The following is a 17,976-nucleotide window of genomic DNA, read 5'->3' on the forward strand; positions in this document are numbered from 1 at the left end:
GCCACGTTGGTTGGGAAGGGAAAAGTAGAGAAAGAAAGAGAAAGAAGGATGGGGGAAGAGGACCAGATCTTGGTTCTCATGCCATGGATATCTGATCTACTCTGCTCTACTGCTATGAATTATGAACTTAGATAGTCAATTGCAGTATATCATCGTTTTTTACTGCTTTGGTGAAAGATTGCCTTTTGCCACTATGCAGTAATTGGGCTGTTTGAGCTGCTAATTAAAGAATATGATTTTGATAGATAAGTCACGAAGGTTGGGATGCTACATATTAGGAAGTGATCCACATCTCATCCTTCAAGTGCCAACAGCGAACCATTGTCTAAATGCCTATTTTATAATTCTTCTGGTCGGTAATAATACTAGACACCAATGGATTATGAAACTTTTGTTTGTATGAGAAAACGAACCATTCTAGGATATATTGTCAATTTGATGTTTATCGTAGTGTAATTTATTTTAAATGCTGAACAGGTAGTTATTATGATGGAGATTTTGGTAAAGCAGATCGATGCTCTCTATTTGAATATGGTGCTGGAAATGAAACTTATTCTTTTTGTAAGACATAAGAATCAAATGGAGAATGTGACTTGGGAGATCTTGGGATGCATATATGGGAGTTAGTGACTTACTTTCACGACCACTCTTTCAAACCCCATTTGTTCCGATCTCTTCCCTCTCTCCCTCGATAGGTAAATGCCTGTCTGCCCTTCTGGTGCACTAAGGTTCTCTATATTTGAACAACAAAAATTCACAAAATTTTGAAATTAGTCACCTTTTGAGTAAATTTTCCCCTTGCAAGTGGTGATATGTTCATTTTTGCAAATTTTTCCTGATTCCGATGAAGCTTTTCATCCAAAAGGTGTGTGGTCAGAATGTGGAACCAATTGGTACTTCTGACGTGTTGTGCTACTCTCCTTTCACCTTGACCAGCTTCACATCGTATTTGTGTTGTTTTATTGCTGTGTACTTTTGATTTCGTGTCTCTTCGACTCTATCATTGGATATATGATAAATTTCATCAAGAAAGCAAAATCGAAGACAATTCTCTTCCAAATACGTGTTTCTGTGTTCTTTCTAGAAGTTTCAATAGAGAGACGGAGATAAATTTGCTGAGACCCACTATTTCCGTTATATGTTGATTATATCTTTACTCAATCATTGTCTGAAATCTCTTCCAAACATAGCGTTCTGGATCCAGTTGAAGGAATTCATAATTATGAAACAGTATGAGTGAAACTCTTTAACGCGTTGTCACATGAAATTTTTACGCTGAATTGCATCAGTTAAAAGTCTATCGTTAAGATATTTGTACACTATTTACCGTAATTGAATATATCTTTGTTCAACTTTCAATGAGGTTGGCTTCCTTCATTTCATACTCATTTTATTTTTGTTCCTCAAATCTGTGTTCTCATTTATGTGTCGATTTTCTTTTCAGCGTATCTCAAATGGCAAGGTTATATTCATTTATTTGGAAGGAACTGGCTTCTTCTCAGATAAGAATGAGTGAAGAGATTAGAACGAGTCAGTTTATCTTTGTTCCAAGTGCTTCTGGATCTCGGCAGGAGGAGCTGGTTTCTGGCATCTTTTGTTCCCCTAAAGAAGTGTATTGGCACGATTCCATTGGTTCAGTGAAACAAATAAATCAAGTGTATTCTCAGTGCAGATTGGCGGGTGCAACTGCTGGCGTCCCTTGCAAGACATTGGACAATATCTACCCAGGTCTTTATGATTTCTTTGTCAGGGAATGCGGTGTTCTTGAGGGCCCTGCTTTTCACGTTTATCTGAAAATGTTGGTGGAGTTGTCTGCTACTGCCTTACCTTCACAAGTAGCCAATATAGTGAGTAACCAACTTGAAGTGTACTTGGGTGTGATGAGGTTTGTTGGTCCCAAGGCCTAAGAATTTTTCTTTCATGTTTCAGGTTTTTCAAATTTTTTTGAAGTGGAATGATGGATTAGTGTCAGGATCCATAACTGCAGAGGATATCAGCTATTTCAAAGAATGTTTGACAAAACCAGAATACACCGTGCTCCCCACGGTGCTAGATAAGTGGATATCCCTGCATCCTTCTTTTGGTATTGTGTGCTGGTCTGACAATGAGAGTTTGAGAAAGGAACTTAAGTATGTGGAAGGCGTTGATTTTCTGTACTTTGGTGAACCCAGCAACAATCAAGAGATGCTTCCTGCAAATGTTACTAAGCTCCTGAGGACCTTGGGGATTCCTGCACTTTCTGAGGTACAACCCCCCCACCCCCCAGACACAAAGCCACAGGAGCAATCGGCACTAGCATATATGCTCAACACAGACCTAATATGTCAGTTTGACAGACCTGTGTTTACTATGACTCATTATTTACTGGCAAAATGACCTGGTAAACCCGTAATGAAAAAATCTTGTATGAATTTCTTGCATTGAGATAGTGAAAACCCATTGACTAATAGAAGGCGTGGTTTGTGATATGAAACACCATTTGGATAGTGAAAAGAAAATAATTGAACTGCAAGTTTTTGTATGAATTTTGTGCATCTGTATGTTTTTTTAGCTGTGTTGACTATGGCACTAAAATGCACGTCATACACTTCACGGAAGGCTCAAAATTAGGGTGCACTTATAGCATGCTGAATATTGATGCTGTTGCAGTAACATTGAAGTATGAAAGTTAAATTCAAGACAACTTTACCCGTGCTGAGTATTTTATTAACTGTCAAGTATAGAAGCATTTATTTATTTTTGGAGTAGTAGAAGCATTTATTGACAAGCATGTAAGTCCAGCGAATTTTCAGTTGTTGACAAAGCTCTTCTCCTTATCTATAATTTCTTGGCAGGTTGTAACTCGTGAAGCAATATATTATGGTTCAGCAGATAGTACTTTAAAAGCCCAGTTGTTTGACTGGGCACTTCCCTATGCCCAACGCTACATCTACAGTGTGCATCCTCAGCGATATTTACAGCTTAAGCAGTCTTGTTTTGACAGTCTTAAACAGTTGCAAATAGTAGAAGTTGAAAAATTGTTCTACAGAAATGTGATCAAAAGTTGTGGCAGTTCATCCAAGAAGAGATATGACTGCAATTGTTTACTGGAGGTATGAAGCTTCTTGAATGTTGGAAGTCAAATTCTCATAGTAGTTTTTGATATAGTGCGGAAGCTAGAAAATGTTGCTGTATCATTTGAAAAGTCATTATCTACCTAGGAAGAGAAAATCACCTCTAGCTAAGTCAAATCTCGACTAGGAATATCTGATGAGGGGGCCTTTTGAAAATTGTTTAGATGCTTGCTCTCATCTTGATACTTTTGGTCCAGATTACAGAAAGACCTCCAGCCCTATTTTCAGTGTGAAATTTGTTTTCAGGAGACTCAACTACTATTGTTCTGAGTACGGAACTCATATGTTTTAGTTAAACCAAGCTGATTATTGTGTAGAGCTTTGTTTGAATGAGATATACTTGGTAATCCTTCATAGATCTGCAGCTGTGAGTACAAGCTGACCCACGTGGAGGACCCTCTACACTTGGGCTAAGATATCATCATATGCAAACAAACCCAGATAAAGTTACTGTGTAACGATAGTGGCCATGAATAGCAGATTGGATTGTTTCTATAATGTCCTATATCTGATTTTTGCAGGGAAATGTTCTTTATGTTGCCCAACAATCAGATTCTCATGCTTTATTTTTGGAGCTCTCTCGATTATGGTTTGATGGAAATCCAGAATTACACATCGCAAATTTCCTTCACATGATTACGACGATGGTGGAATCGGGTTCCACTGAGGAGCAGATAGAGACTTTCATATTGAAAAGCCAGAAGGTGACAAAGATACCTGATGAAGAAACCATTTAGTCCCTTGCATTTCAGTCTTTGAGAGACCTTGATATGCCCCTCTCAATAAGTTCTGCTTTAGGAGGAATGAGTGAACAAACCGTTCTCAAGTCCAGGAGGAAGTCAGGTACCATCCCAAATCGGCCACTGGTGGATTGGAAAACTGCTCCAGATTTTCGTTATGCTTGTGAAAATGGTTTCAGGACACACGTGGTAGATAGCATCTCACATGACAAAATTGACGGTGATTCAGAAATTACGGTTGCAATGATGGAAAATGTGGTTCCGACGGAGATTGATGCCAATTGGTACATTGGAGGAAATGCAGCAGCAACATCTGGGTTTCTGGTGAACATTCAAAATTCTGAAGAACATTTTGCCCAATTTTATGACACTGTGATGGACACAGAATTGAATTCTGTTGATTCAAATGCTATGACTGATGTGCCTGTAAAGAGTTCGCCCAATTTTAGCCGGAGAAAGAAGCTTAATACTGGCAACCCTGATGGAGCCCAAGCAATGTTGACTGGGAGGCTTGGTGAGCTTGTTGCTTTCAGATATTTTACAGGGAAAGCTGGTACGACAACAGTGAACTGGGTGAATGAACTTAGTGAAACCGGGCTTCCATATGACATCCTTATTGGGGAGAATGAAGCTGATAGAGAGTACATTGAAGTTAAAGCAACCACATCTGAAAGGAAGGACTGGTTCCACATATCCACCAGAGAGTGGCAGTTTGCCGTTGAATGGGGTGACTCTTACAGCATAGCGCATGTGGTTCTTGTAGACAATGACACCGTGAGGGTTTCAATCTTTAAGAACCCCGTAAAACTGTGCCAGCAAGGCAAGCTGCAGTTGGTGGTCATGTTGCCAAGGCAGGAGACGGATCTTTCTGGCGTGTCCTAATCCAATAGGAGGAGCTACTTCTGTAGGCTGTGCGGTATTCATTGATTTTCCCAGAATTCCATGTTGTCGTGGATAGACATTGAAGCTGCTGCTTGGTGGCCATAATGAATGCAACTTCCTTCAGATTTCACGGGAATGTGGATGTGCCTGTCCTGGACGCCAGAGTGCGGTACAGATATTACGAGGCATGACACCGCAATCATCAAAGGCAACATTACTGTACTTCCTTCATGTAAAGTGACAAGTAGGAAATGGATGGTTTGCCATTCCCAACCCAGAGACGCTTCCGAGATGATCACTTGACTATGATCCAAGTGGAGATAAGTCCAAGAAATGAGATTCTCTTTCTATTATCACCGACCTCCTTCTCACTCTTGCATTTTAATCGGTGGTGGTTTCCGTCTCTCGAAAGATTCTCGGTGGGCATGGCCTTCGTAGCGAAGGGAGGGGGACGTGGTTTTTGTGTCTAATTCAGCTCAGATATAGCTCAGAATCCCCATAGGAACACGGTTTATTTATGATCTCTTACTAGTATTCTTTCAACCTCCTCGACGTCTTAAGCGCCATTTCCGATTGACAAACGGTTGTTTGTATATAAACCCCATAACTTAGATGATTTGTGGTTCCCAGACATTCAGATATTCCCCCAGGCGGCGAAAGGGTCTGTGTGGGGGTATTGGTATTGAAGTATGTCATGTCTTTATGATGGTTATAACTAAAAAGCGGCCCTCATTTCCTCTTAAATGAAGTAGGTTTTTAGGGCGCTAATAATAACCATTTTATTTCTCTATTTTTCTATTTTTCTATTCCTGGAAAGAGGTTTGTAATAGAAATCTGTTTGGTAACACAATTTCATTTTTTTTATTTTTCGAACAAATTTTTAGTTCAAAAATAGGTTTGGAATAAAAATGAGAAGTAAAAATTGTCTACTTTTCTATTTCTGAAACAAAAAAAGAAATAAAATATTTTCTCGTTGCTCGCCCTTGTCTCCCGTTGCCCATCGCCAGTCGGCCATTGCAACCCCTAGCGGCTGCCTGTTGACTGCCGCCCCTAGCTGGCCATCGCCACCCCTCGCCTCCCGCCACCATCGGTTGCTTGCCGACCACCACCCACTGCAGGCCACAACCACCCCCGGTCACCCGCCACCTCCCACTGCCACTTGTCGCCAGTCGATGAATGGAAAAGAGCGTAAGAGGGAAAAATTTTGTGTCGTTATCAAACGCATAGTCCAAGTAATAGAAATAGAAAAATCTATTTCATGTCAGAAATCTATTTCTAAAATAGAATTGGTTATCATCCGTGCCCCTAGTCATTCCCTTTTGTTTTTCTTTTTTCGGCTTGAAAGTTTTAATTCTCGAGATATCAATTACAATTGAAATGAAAAAACTCTCATTAGTTTTCTTTAGCAAGGGGTCCGACAATTATTTGCTGGTAACTCATTCAAAATATCCTCGGTGGATTGATGGACCATACATAGTATAGAATTTCAGTTGCCATACCTACCTAATTAAAAGGCACAAAAAGAAAATAAAAAAGAAGGCATATCTAAAAGAAAAGACGAGGAAGAAAGAACAAACACAAAAGGGATGCTTCTATGTAAAGGTATGACTCCTATCATAATTTTAGACCTATATACATACATATATATGGAATTGTACAGGTACAACTTGTAATCGTCACTCTTTTCTTACATAGCACTACAAACATCCAGACGATAATATGATGACATATTGGCGACCAAAACACTATGCCATGGACCAAACCACATCCTCATCATCCACATCTATGTCCAACCCCAAAGCATGCCACCCTGTATCCGACCCATCAACGTTGTCGTTCCTGCACGGTGGCTGATAATCATGTTCATCGTCGCACCCATTCCTTGACTCACATTCATCAACCACTTTGGCCATCACGCTGCTCTCAATTTTCATAAACGTTATTTTGATCCCATTTCCACAACGAGATCCACCAGAATACCACCCAATTGACAGCGCAACAATCAGCTCGGAGTTCTCGTGGTAATTGTCATCACATTCCAACAGGCCCCCGCCATCACCTCTTTGCTGAAGTAGTTATTCGTCAGGGTAGCTCGGGTCGAGGATGTCACCGGTGGGGAGCAATTATATTTAGGGTAAGATAGTTTCTTGCAAGACATAGTGCCTGAAGGCTGACATCCTCCACCAGATGGAGACGGAGGCAAATTGCTGCATATGTGTGTGCCCACCTGAGGGTCGGCCGTCCACCTTCCATTGATGCAAATCAATTGGTCATCACAATCATCAAGTGTTTGTTTGATAGAGGCCATTACATGAGTTCGCATGAGAAAGAGATGAAAAGTAGGCGAAGCTAATAACCAGTAAGAAAGCAATGTGGAAAGACGTTGCAAGGTTCTTCATGTTCAAATATGCAAAGTTGAACACTCACAAGTAAAGTTGGATTGATGGGAAGAGGAGTGAGAGATTGAAGTGGTTTATATAGGGAGCTTCATGCATGGAGTGTATTCTAAAGGATAAACTTGAATTTACACGATCAAAACCCCCACGTGTTGTGCCTTGGCAGTCAAGGACGACCTCAAATTGGAATTCGCACGATCAAAGCCTCCACGTTTAGTCAAAGGCCCACTTTGTGTTGTGCCTTACTGTCATGGTTGTGACATTTAGCTAGCGTGGACGCCAAGTTGGCGCTCAAGTACGACCTCAAATTTCTCAAGCATTTGCACTTAAATCTAATGTAGACAAAAGATTGATCATTATTATTAAGTCCGAAAATTTTACAACAAATCCTTCTCTCTCTCTCTCTCTCAAATGCAAAGCATTTTTTGAGTGTAGAATTTTCACAGCCAGTGCAGGATTCCTCCGAATGAATGGTTTATTGGATTTCAGGCCATGATCAGCTAATGGAAGCTTCAAAATTTGTGTGTGGGTGTTGTTGCGAAAGCCAAGCGATCAAACAAGAAAATTGACAGAACAAGAAAATAAATCGGACACTAGATGTACGTGGTTCGGTCGTAGTGATCTACGTCCATGGGGAGAGTAACACGAAATTCCACTATAGATCAAGCGATACAACGGAGATTACAACCACACTCGAATCACTCAAATACTCTAAGTATTTCCCAAGCCCCTAATAACACCCAATAACTCACGCAGTGTTTAGCCGCATAATTCCTTACGAAATAATCTCTCAATCTCACGAAAGAATTACTCACAAATTCTTACCACAAGAATTTATTGCTTGAACACTGACTTCATGAATGTAATTCACGAATTCCCTCTGCATGTCTTCGAACGCCAAGAACTCGCAAGCAAGCGGCGGTTCAAGAAGTCTTTGTCTTCGTTAAAAGCATCCCTGATCGTGAGCATATATATACATATATATCCACCGCCTGAAAGTAGTCCCATGTTGGTCAACAAAAGAAGTCCACGCCTGGGATCAGGAAACAAAATCCAGCGATGCTTTTCTTTTCTTTTTATTTTATTTCTTCTATCAACTTGGGCACAATATCCTTTCCTTTCTTTCTTTGTTGACCGACTTCAACGTGGAAGCTCCACGTTCGACTATCTTGTTTCAGTGGGCAAAGACTCCGATGCACATTCCAACTTTAATTCGGAATTTGATTTCGTATATTTTCCTTTGCTAACTTTCGGACATCCGTAAAATATCCAATTCGAAATATTCAAACTTCCATAAATAATATTTAATCTCGGATCGAGTTTCATCTATCGGGCTCAAACTCGAGACATATTTTAACAATCTTCACCTTGGCTCGACATTTGAGCCAAGTCACAATCGCTTCGATAGAATTCGAATTCCGCTACTACTCTTCCACAGCCCCATGGGCTCAACTGCCACAGATATCTTCCAAGTCAAAGCCTCGCTTGAACTTCGCCATAACTGTGGACCTCATCAAAGCACTAACTCCACATGCACCTTTAACTGTTCCATAAGAATTTTTCGACACAACCTTATCATCCGCAGATAAAGCAAATCCATTGTTGCATCCATATCTGTCAGGAGATCAAGTACGTACTTTGTTAATATCAGCAGTTACAACAACTGTTGGCTCTACAGGCTCTACCTCGCTACTAGCACTATCTGTGTCGATTACTTTGTTAATACCCGCTACCTCAGGAGTTTCTGGTTGCAACTCCACCTTAAGCTGAACACCGTCCAGATCTGTAAAAACACTGTTATAATCACTCCTAGCCAGAAGTACTAGAGATTCGTCAAATATAACTTCTCTGCTGACAACATGTGAATTTAATTCTGGGCACCACAATCGATAACCCCACTCACCTTATGCATAACCTAGGAATACGCACTTTCTTACCCTTCCATCAAGCTTACAATCACTAACTCGAACATAACATAGGCAACCAAATATTCTAAAAACAGAATAATCAGCAACGTTTCATGACCACACTTCTTCGGGAGCCCGACATCCAATTGCAGTCGATAGGGATCTACTCTTCAGGTAGTTTGCCATACCAAGCGCATCTGCCAGGAATCTCTTAGCCATACCAGCACTAAAAATCATTTTATGGACCATCTCTAGTAATGTTATGCTCATCAACTCTGCAATCTGTTGTGGTTCATTGGCACTAGTGCAGTGTTTTACTATGCCTTCCTTCATGCAGAATTCGTTTAACAGCTCTGAGCAAAAATCCATACTATTGTCAATCCGCACCTGCTTGATCGTCTTCCCAGTCTCCTTTTCGATCAAAGCTCTTAACTGCTTGATCCTGACAACAGCATCAAACTTGTGCCAAAGCACAAACACCCAAGTCTTCCTCGAGTAGTCATTCACAACTGTTAGTATAAATCTAACACTCTTCCTCGAAGGAAACCGCGACAACCTACGAACATCCAAGTGAATTAATTCTGCAATATCCGTGGTTTCTCTAATAGTTGCATTGAACTGCACTTTCCGCCGTTAATCTAAATCACAGCACCTGCATACATTCAATTTGTTAGCCACATAATTACATAGCAAATTTCTTTCACTTAGATTCTTCAGGCTTCTCTCGCTAATGTCCCCCAAACGCATATGTCACAATTCAGACTCTCGAACAAATACATCCGATGTCTCCACAGCGAATTCTATCACTGTCTTACCTTGAAGCTCATACAGGTTATTGTGCTTGATTCCTTTCAGTATCACCATGACACCTCGAAGAACCGTCAGAACTCCACAGTCTGAAGAATACCGACACCCAGCTGAATCCAGGGCACTCAAGGAAATCAGATTTTTCTTTAACTCTGGAACGTGCCTCACTCCAGTCAATGTCCTCACAGTACCATCATGCATTCTAATTCTAATATCACCAATATCTACAACATCGCACTCAGCGTTGTTCCCCAACTGCACTTTATTACTATCCGTGCACTGATTAGTAGTAAACCAGTTCCTGTTTGGTGTAGCGTGAAACAACAACCAGAATCCATAATCCATTTGCCAAACAGCAAATCATTAGTGACAGACAAGACATAATCAGTATTATCCAAATTACCATCAGCTATAGCTGCAACATTGTCACGCCCCGCACCCTACGAGCGCGCGATCATCCCGCGATGGTCGATCATTGAATGCGACGTCCCAGACACATCGCCGACCCAACCCAAACATCAGAGATTAGGCACGCGCGGAAACAAATAGAAACAACCCGGACAATTAATAATGACAAGGGGTAATAATAGCACAAAACAATAACTGTAATTCCTACACTTGGCAGATACATACGACGTCTACAAAAGGACAATTCCTAAGCTAGGCCACAACAACAGAACCACATTCCTCAAAAGGGACAAAGGTTTACAAACTTAACTCCTCTACAAAGGGGGACTCAAAATACAATATACTTGACCCGTCCTCGATCTCCGAGATACCCTTGCAGTGTCTCCAATCACTCACGGTTGCGAATCTGAAATGGTTATATAATAACCGTGAGAACGAGTCTCAATAAGCAACACCCTAAACCCCACGTAGGCCAATGCGTACCCAGACAAGTCGTACATGCAATCTACCCCATAACATATAAAATAAAAACTCATCCTTATACTTACCTCACCACCGAACCCATGTAAACTCTGCACGTTAGTCAAATCGCGACAAGACAATAATAATAACTCAATAACATATCACGATCAATCAAACGCCAACCACACTGGCACTCAATCAATCACACCAATTCAATCACACATTCAATTAGCCAGTCCAATCAGTTCAATCAATTCAATCACACACAACTCGCATGCGTGGTCGAACAACTTTCCACGACCTCCCAGGTCCTTTCACACTGCCCGCGCCACTGCGCCTCAGGCCCAATCTCACAGCCCGCGCTACTGCGCCTCAGGCTCAGCCCTTAGATCAAGCCGGGCTCGGTCCCGCGTAACCACGCCTCAGGACATTTTTCCCCTTCCAATGACCCGCGTAACCTACGCCTCAGGTCTGGTCATGCCTTTCTCGCCACACCCGCGTAACCACGCCTCAGGTTGGCAGCCCTCCGATCAATCCGGGCTTTTCTCATGCACATGCACCACAACACAATTCGCCATTCTCACAAGTCATACCAATCAAACTCAAGGCATGCTCACCGCAATATTCCACCAACCCGACCTTCAAGTCGGTCACATTCAGCTATCAATTCCACTCACAAATGCCACGATAAGCCAATCATTGACCCACCAACAATAGCCACAAACATACACCAACAATCATCCCAATTCCAATTCACAAGCTCACGATTCCGACATTCAAGCCGGCCACAATCACACGTCAACTTTCCCACACACGCCAAGACAATACGGATATTTAGCACGTCACAATTTGCCACGCAATCATCACAATTTAATCCACCACTTATCACCTAATTCAAGTACTAATCATATTCTAACCAACTAATTCATTTTCTAACTTAGTCATTGAATTAATTCTAATTAATCTCTAAACAAGTCTAATAATACCCATTGTACTAAATAGGGATTAGAATGTCACTTACTTGGTTTTGGCCCGGAGAAAATCGGCTCGGGCCTAAAATGGCCCGGGTGAACAGTGTCTCACTTGGCACGGGCAAGGGCGCGACGGGCGCGGGGCTCGGCCATGGCGCTCGGCCATGGGCACAGCCCTCGGCCACGGGCACAAGGCGCGGCACGGGCACGGTCGCGGGCAAGGGCACGGGCGCGGGCAAGGGCACGGGCACGGGCACGGGCAATGGCTGGTCGGCTGGCCGGCTGGGCTTGCTCCGGCAGCTGGCGGTGGCGGCGGCAAGCAGGGCGGCTCTCCGACGACCAGCTTGGAGGGAGAGAAGAGAGTCGGCCGGAGTGGGGTGGCGAGGGAGAGAGAGAGCTGGGGCGGTGAGGGCTCGAAGCCGGCGATGCTCGGGCGGCATGGCGGTGGCAGAAGGGACGCCGGGTGGTGGTGGACGAGGTAGCGACGGAGGCAGGCAGCGGCGAGCTGCTCCCCGACGACGATGGGAACGAAGGAAGAAGAAGAGGAAGGTGGCCGAGGCGGGTGGCGCGGCTGGGGGCGTTCGGCGGCGGCGGTGACGTAGACGCTCAGGCGTCGGGGCGATGCTGGGGAGCTGGCTGGACAGCGGCCGGGACTCGTCGAGCACGGCGGCGAGCCGAGCTCGCGCGCTCGGGAGGGGAGGAAGGCAGCGTCGGGGCGGCTAGGCGGAGGTGGCGGTCGGATGGTGTGCGGTGGTGACGAGCGACGGAGGTCGGTCCGGCGAGCGGCGATTGGCGAGCCGTCGGGCCGGGCGGGAGCAGTGCCACACGCAGGCTCGTCGGGGAGGAAGAAAGAAGATCAAGAAGAAGAGCAGGCGAAGAGAAGGAAGAAGAAAGAGAAGAAGAAGGAAGAGGAGAGAGAGAGAGAGAGGGTGTGTGTCAGGGGGTGGGTCTGCATGGGCGTGGGCTGAGGGGACGTTTGCCTGGGGAAGACGTGCGCGGCCAGAGGGGGAAAAGAGGGGGAGAAAGAAGGAGAGAGAAGGAGGGAGAGAGAAAGAGAAGAGGGACGGTAGACGCAATGAGGAGAGAGAGAGGGCGTGCGCGGCGTGGGCATGTCAGAGGAGAGAGGAGAGAGAGTAAGAGAGAACAAAGTTAATATTTATCCTCGAGCGCGAACCAACGGACACGGTTCAAACTAAATATCGATTTAACGGTCACGATTCAAATATTAAATGCGATCCGATGACCCAAATTCAAAACCGAAAGCGATCTACCGGTCCAAAATAAGCCTCGCATATAAAAAGGGACAAAGGCCGAATTAATTAAATCAAACTATAGCGAGGGGGTCTACTAGTCCAAATTCGCACCCGGTCAAAAACTCCCATTTTTCCATTGTTCCTGACAATCTCAACGCTGGCTACGATAATATTGACACCGTCCAATTTATTTCGTCCTGAAACTCCCGAAAATCGACTGCCAAGTTCGAGGTCTAAATAACGGCCAAATTCGATCGAATGCGATTCTAGCGAAATCTCAAGATTTAAAAATAATAACCGGGAGTGATCAGTTCCCGGGCGAGATTTTTACTATAAGCGCACTGACGAAATACCCGTTTTATAAATCCCAAAAATGGGCCGAAATTCAGGATGTCACAAACATCATCCACATGATCAACTATAATTCCATTACTCTTCTCATTCTTCAGCTTAAGACAATCCCTTTTAAGATGTCCCTTCTCGCCACAACTCCAACAGACAGCACCACCAGTCCTAGACTGACTACGTCTATTTCAGTTCATATTACTCCTGCTAACACGTGTGCCGGTTCTTCCTCTATTTTCATCTACTAAAGCAGTAAATACATGTTCACCAGATTCTCTTCTACGGATGTCCTCACTTAAAATTAAATCTCGAACACCATCAAACGTCAAACTTGTTGACCTAGAGGAATTACTAACAACAGTAATAGTAGTATTCTAACTATCAGGTAATGAAGATAATAGAGTTAAAGCACATACATCATCTTCAAAATCAATATCAACTGAACTCAATTAACTAGCGATCACATTAAATTCATTGATATGATCAGTAACTGACGCACCTTTGCTCATCTTCAAGTTAAACAGGCGTTGCATCAAATAGACCTTGTTGATTGCAGAGGGCTTCTCGTACATATCCGACAAGGCTTCTATCAAACCCGCAGTGGTTTTCTCTTTCACGATGTCAAACGCGACATTAAGAGCCAACGTCAGCCGAATAACACCCCAAAGCTCGTCTATCCAGCAATTCCTAATCAGCTTGCTTCATAATCTCTGGCTTCTCCCCGGATAGGGGCAAGTGCAGTTTCATCTGATACAGATGATTTTCAATCTGCATCTTCCGAAAACCAAAATCCTTCCCATCAAATCTATCGATTTTCACTTTTCCTTCTTCCATCGCCATATATTCGCTTCAACTCAACCAAACCTAGCTCTGATACCAATTGTTACGAAAGCCGAGCGATCGAATAATAAAATTGACAGAACAAGAAAATAAATCGGACACAAGATTTATGTGGTTCGGTCATGGTGACCTACATCTACGGAGAGAGTAGCACGAAATTCCACTATAGATCAAGCGATACAACGGAGATTATAATCACACTCGAGTCACTCAAACACTTTAAGTGTTTCGCAAGCCCTAAATTACACTCAATAACTCACGTAGTATTTAGCTTTATAATTCCTCACAAAGTAATCTCTCAATCTCACGAAAGAATTACTCACAAATTCTTACCACAAGAATTTATTGCTTGAACACTGACTTCATGAATATAATTCACGAATTCCCTCTGCACGTCTTCGAACGCCAAGTACTCACAAGCAAGCGGCGCTTCAAGAAGTCTTTTTCTTCGTGAAAGGCATCTCTGATCGTGAGCATATATATACATATATATCCACCGCCTGAAAGTAGTCCCATGTTGGTCAACAAAAGAAGACCACGCCTGGGATCAGGAAACAAACATCCAGCCATGCTTTTCTTTTCTTTTTATTTTATTTCTTCTTTCAACTTGGGCACAATATCCTTTCCTTTCTTTCTTTGTTGACCGACTTCAACGGGGAAGCTCCACGTTCGACTTTCCTATTTCAGTGGGCAAAGACTCCGATGCACATTCCAACTTTAATTCGAAATTTGATTTCGTATATTTTCCTTGGCTAACTTTTGGACATCCGTAAAATATCCAATTCAAAATATTCAAACTTTCATAAATAATATTTAATCTCGGATCGGATTTTGTCTATCGGGCTCAAACTCGAGACATATTTTAGCAGGTGTGTTTAATAGGCATACGTAATCTGTCTCATAATCAATGAGGTGAAATCTGACTATAGTTACTTTCGGGAATTTAATTTTTTTCAATATTGTTCATTCATCGAACGCATTGTTGTTGAAGTGATTTGTCTTTCTTCTATTCTAAATATGTCGATCAAGCAAATGTATGGTCAAAAGAATTATTTTCAGGAGATATAAGCAGGGAAACCGTACATTAGCTTGATCGACATATATAGAGGGAAATAAATGATTGAACTGGATTGGCAAAGAAGAGCCACAAGGAGAGGAAGCTCAATAAAGCTAAATGGAGGCACTTTGATAGTGGCTTGTCTGTCACTTGGATATAATGTCCATACCCACATGCAAGCCCATGCCCAAACCATTGCCTCATCACATCATTTTGCTGCAGTGCACTGGCTTTTGATAGCCCGTGGGTTTTGTTTATGTAATTTCAGATCATGAATCATCATCCATCAACTTGAAGTCACTTTGTTGACCTTGCTTGCTGCTGGAGGGTGATGTATTTTTTTTAATGTGAGAGGGGGTGGATAATGCACTAATGCTAGTCTTCAGTTTTGCTGTACATTTATGTTGGATCTTCCATCAACATGTTTGGTTTTCAACTTCATTGTCTTGTTTCTCTGTCTGATTGCTTATGCTGCTTTTGACTTTTTTATATGTTTGTTTTATTCAGAAGGATGTTCACAGTTTTGTTTTCGATTCCACCATTATCTTGATTCTAACTGTTAGCATTTGCACCAGTTCTCAGACGAAACCTTTGATATTGCTCTTGATAAATGTGGATTGGATACTTTAATGGAGCTAGAGCATGGGAATAAGCGGGGAGATCAATACTTATCAGAGGTGTTGATACAATTTCGATGAGTGTTTTGAGATACATGCATTTGCAGTATACTTTTAAGGAATGTAGCTTAGACTGTCCAATAAAGTACACAGTTGAGTGGATAAATTTCGTTGTTTATTACCAGGTGAAAAGAGTTCTCATATTAGGGGGAAAATTTATATGTCTCACCTTGGCAGAATCACATGGTCTAGGTACATATATTCAAAATCCTGTCAAGTTGTAAGGACTTAATTGCTATCAATGTCCCTTTTCTTTCAATTTGCTAGTACTATTTAGTAACTAATGATCATATGTTGTCAACTAGACCGGAGTGCTTACTCTGCATAGTTTAGGCATGCATCTTGATGTAGGAATGAGATGCAAGATGAACAAGAAATCTCTCACTTATTTAAGGAAAATTCCAAATAAGGGCATGAAGTGCCCTCACTTTCTCAAATAAGGGCCTGAAGTGCCACGTTTTCTCAAAGAAGAGCCTGAAGTGAACCTTATTTCAAATAGTGACCTGAAGCGGCCATATCAGTCTCAAAGAAGGTTTGTCCTCACCGGCCTAAGGCCATTTTCGTCCTTTACTTTTGTGAATTTTTTTCCTTTTCTTCTTTATTTTTTATTTTTTATGTTTTATTTTTTCTTTCTCCCTCTTCCCTCTGTCGGCCATCACCGAGCCTCTTCGAAAAAATTCTAAGTATATATTTTTTAAATTTTTTTACTTTTCCTTTTCTTTTCTTTTTTCTTTTTTCTCTTCCCTCCCCTAGCCATTGTCGGGCCTCATCGATGGCTGGCAGAGGTCACTTGACTTAGACGAGGCGACCCTTGCGCGATGCCGGCGAGGGTTGCCCTAGTCTAGGCCGGCGAGGGTTGCCCTCGCCGGATCTGGCGAAGAACACCCTTGCCAGCCCAGCCCAAGGCGGCTCATGCCCGACGTTGGCAAGGGCGGCCCTCCCCTAAGGCTGGCGTCCATTGACAAGGCGCGGCGATGGCCGAGGAGGGAAGAGAAAAAAGAAAAAAAGAAAAGAAAAGTAAAAAAATCAAAAAATTAACAAAAATATACTTATAATTTTTTTTACTAAAATACCCCTTGCCGGAATAGTCACATGTTGGCTGGCAGGCCAAAAGTCTTTATTTGAGATGATTTGCCCACTTTAGGGTCTTATTTAAAATAATGTCTACTTCATGCTCTTATTTGAAAAAATGAGAATACTCTAAGCCCTTATTTGGAACTTTCTCCACTTATTTATCATGTTGTGATGTTTCAATTCAATACCTTCTTTTCCAATTTCCTCTTTCTAGAGTTGCTTTTCTCTAAGTTGAGATTTGGCTGGATAATGAGTATCCATGCCATACCTCACAAGTCCTGTGAGAAATCCAGCCTTCAGACCTTTAGGGTGATTGTTGTCAAAGAGAGTCCCGTTGCGGTATAGCCAAAACATCATCCTTTAATAGTAACCAGGTGAAGGAATTGATTGAAGTGTCTTTGGGATGGACAAGTGTTCTATGTCAACATAAGTAATTGTTATGTGGTAGCACATGAACACATAGCAAGTTGCTTTTCCTACTTTGTTGACATTGCAGTTTTCTCTTTTTCCTGTTAGTTGGAAGTACAAGATTATAAGAGAGTATGTTGTTACTGCAGAAGCTTGAAATTGCTTGTTGAATTTTTAGATTTTCAAAATGCATGAAGAAATTGAGAATGAGAATAGGATTCGTGAAGAGTACCTCACTGATCTAATTAGTTGCACCAATCTTCGATTGGGAGCTAAAGGTGCCCTAGATAAAGTCAATCCCGGATATCGTGTATAGCTTATTCTAAGCGATCAAAACTCATGATATAGTTATAGTTGATGAGACTAGCAAATATCATCTAGAGGGGGTGAATAGGTGATTTGAATGCTAATTGATCAATTTTAATGCGGAAGCAATTAACCTCAAGTAAAGTCTTAACAATGTTCAGATTTTAGTCAAACTTTGAATGGCAAACAAATAAATGTGCAATAAACGAGTTTTAGGGAAGAGAGAATATGCACACAGATGTATAGTGGTTCGGCTTAGATAAAGCCTACGTCCACTCTCCCACACTGATAGCCTACTGGCTGAATTTCACTAGATGATCGATCAAGAGA

General features: G+C 42.2%; 1 long non-coding RNA gene and 2 pseudogenes across 1 annotated transcript; 2 read left to right on the forward strand and 1 right to left on the reverse strand.

Annotated features, from left to right (window-relative positions):
* The window catches only part of LOC115675283 (protein NO VEIN-like), a 32,477-nt pseudogene extending 27,036 nt beyond the window's left edge, over window positions 1-5,441 (forward strand).
* A 1,039-nt stretch (window positions 5,442-6,480) lies between these two features.
* On the reverse strand, window positions 6,481-7,286 carry LOC115675349 (kiwellin-like; annotated as a pseudogene).
* Window positions 7,287-15,753: 8,467 nt separating this feature from the next.
* Window positions 15,754-17,275, forward strand: LOC115675337 (uncharacterized). The gene is made up of 3 exons (XR_004005030.2): window positions 15,754-15,858; window positions 15,984-16,050; window positions 17,147-17,275. It is a non-coding gene; the product is annotated as an uncharacterized LOC115675337 (long non-coding RNA).
* The last annotated feature ends 701 nt before the right edge of the window (window positions 17,276-17,976 follow it).

The sequence above is a fragment of the Syzygium oleosum genome, unplaced genomic scaffold (genome assembly GCF_021117445.2).
Source record: "Syzygium oleosum isolate NSW1041296 unplaced genomic scaffold, Sole_v2.1 Sole_v2.28, whole genome shotgun sequence".
NCBI classification, from domain to species: Eukaryota; Viridiplantae; Streptophyta; class Magnoliopsida; order Myrtales; family Myrtaceae; genus Syzygium; species Syzygium oleosum.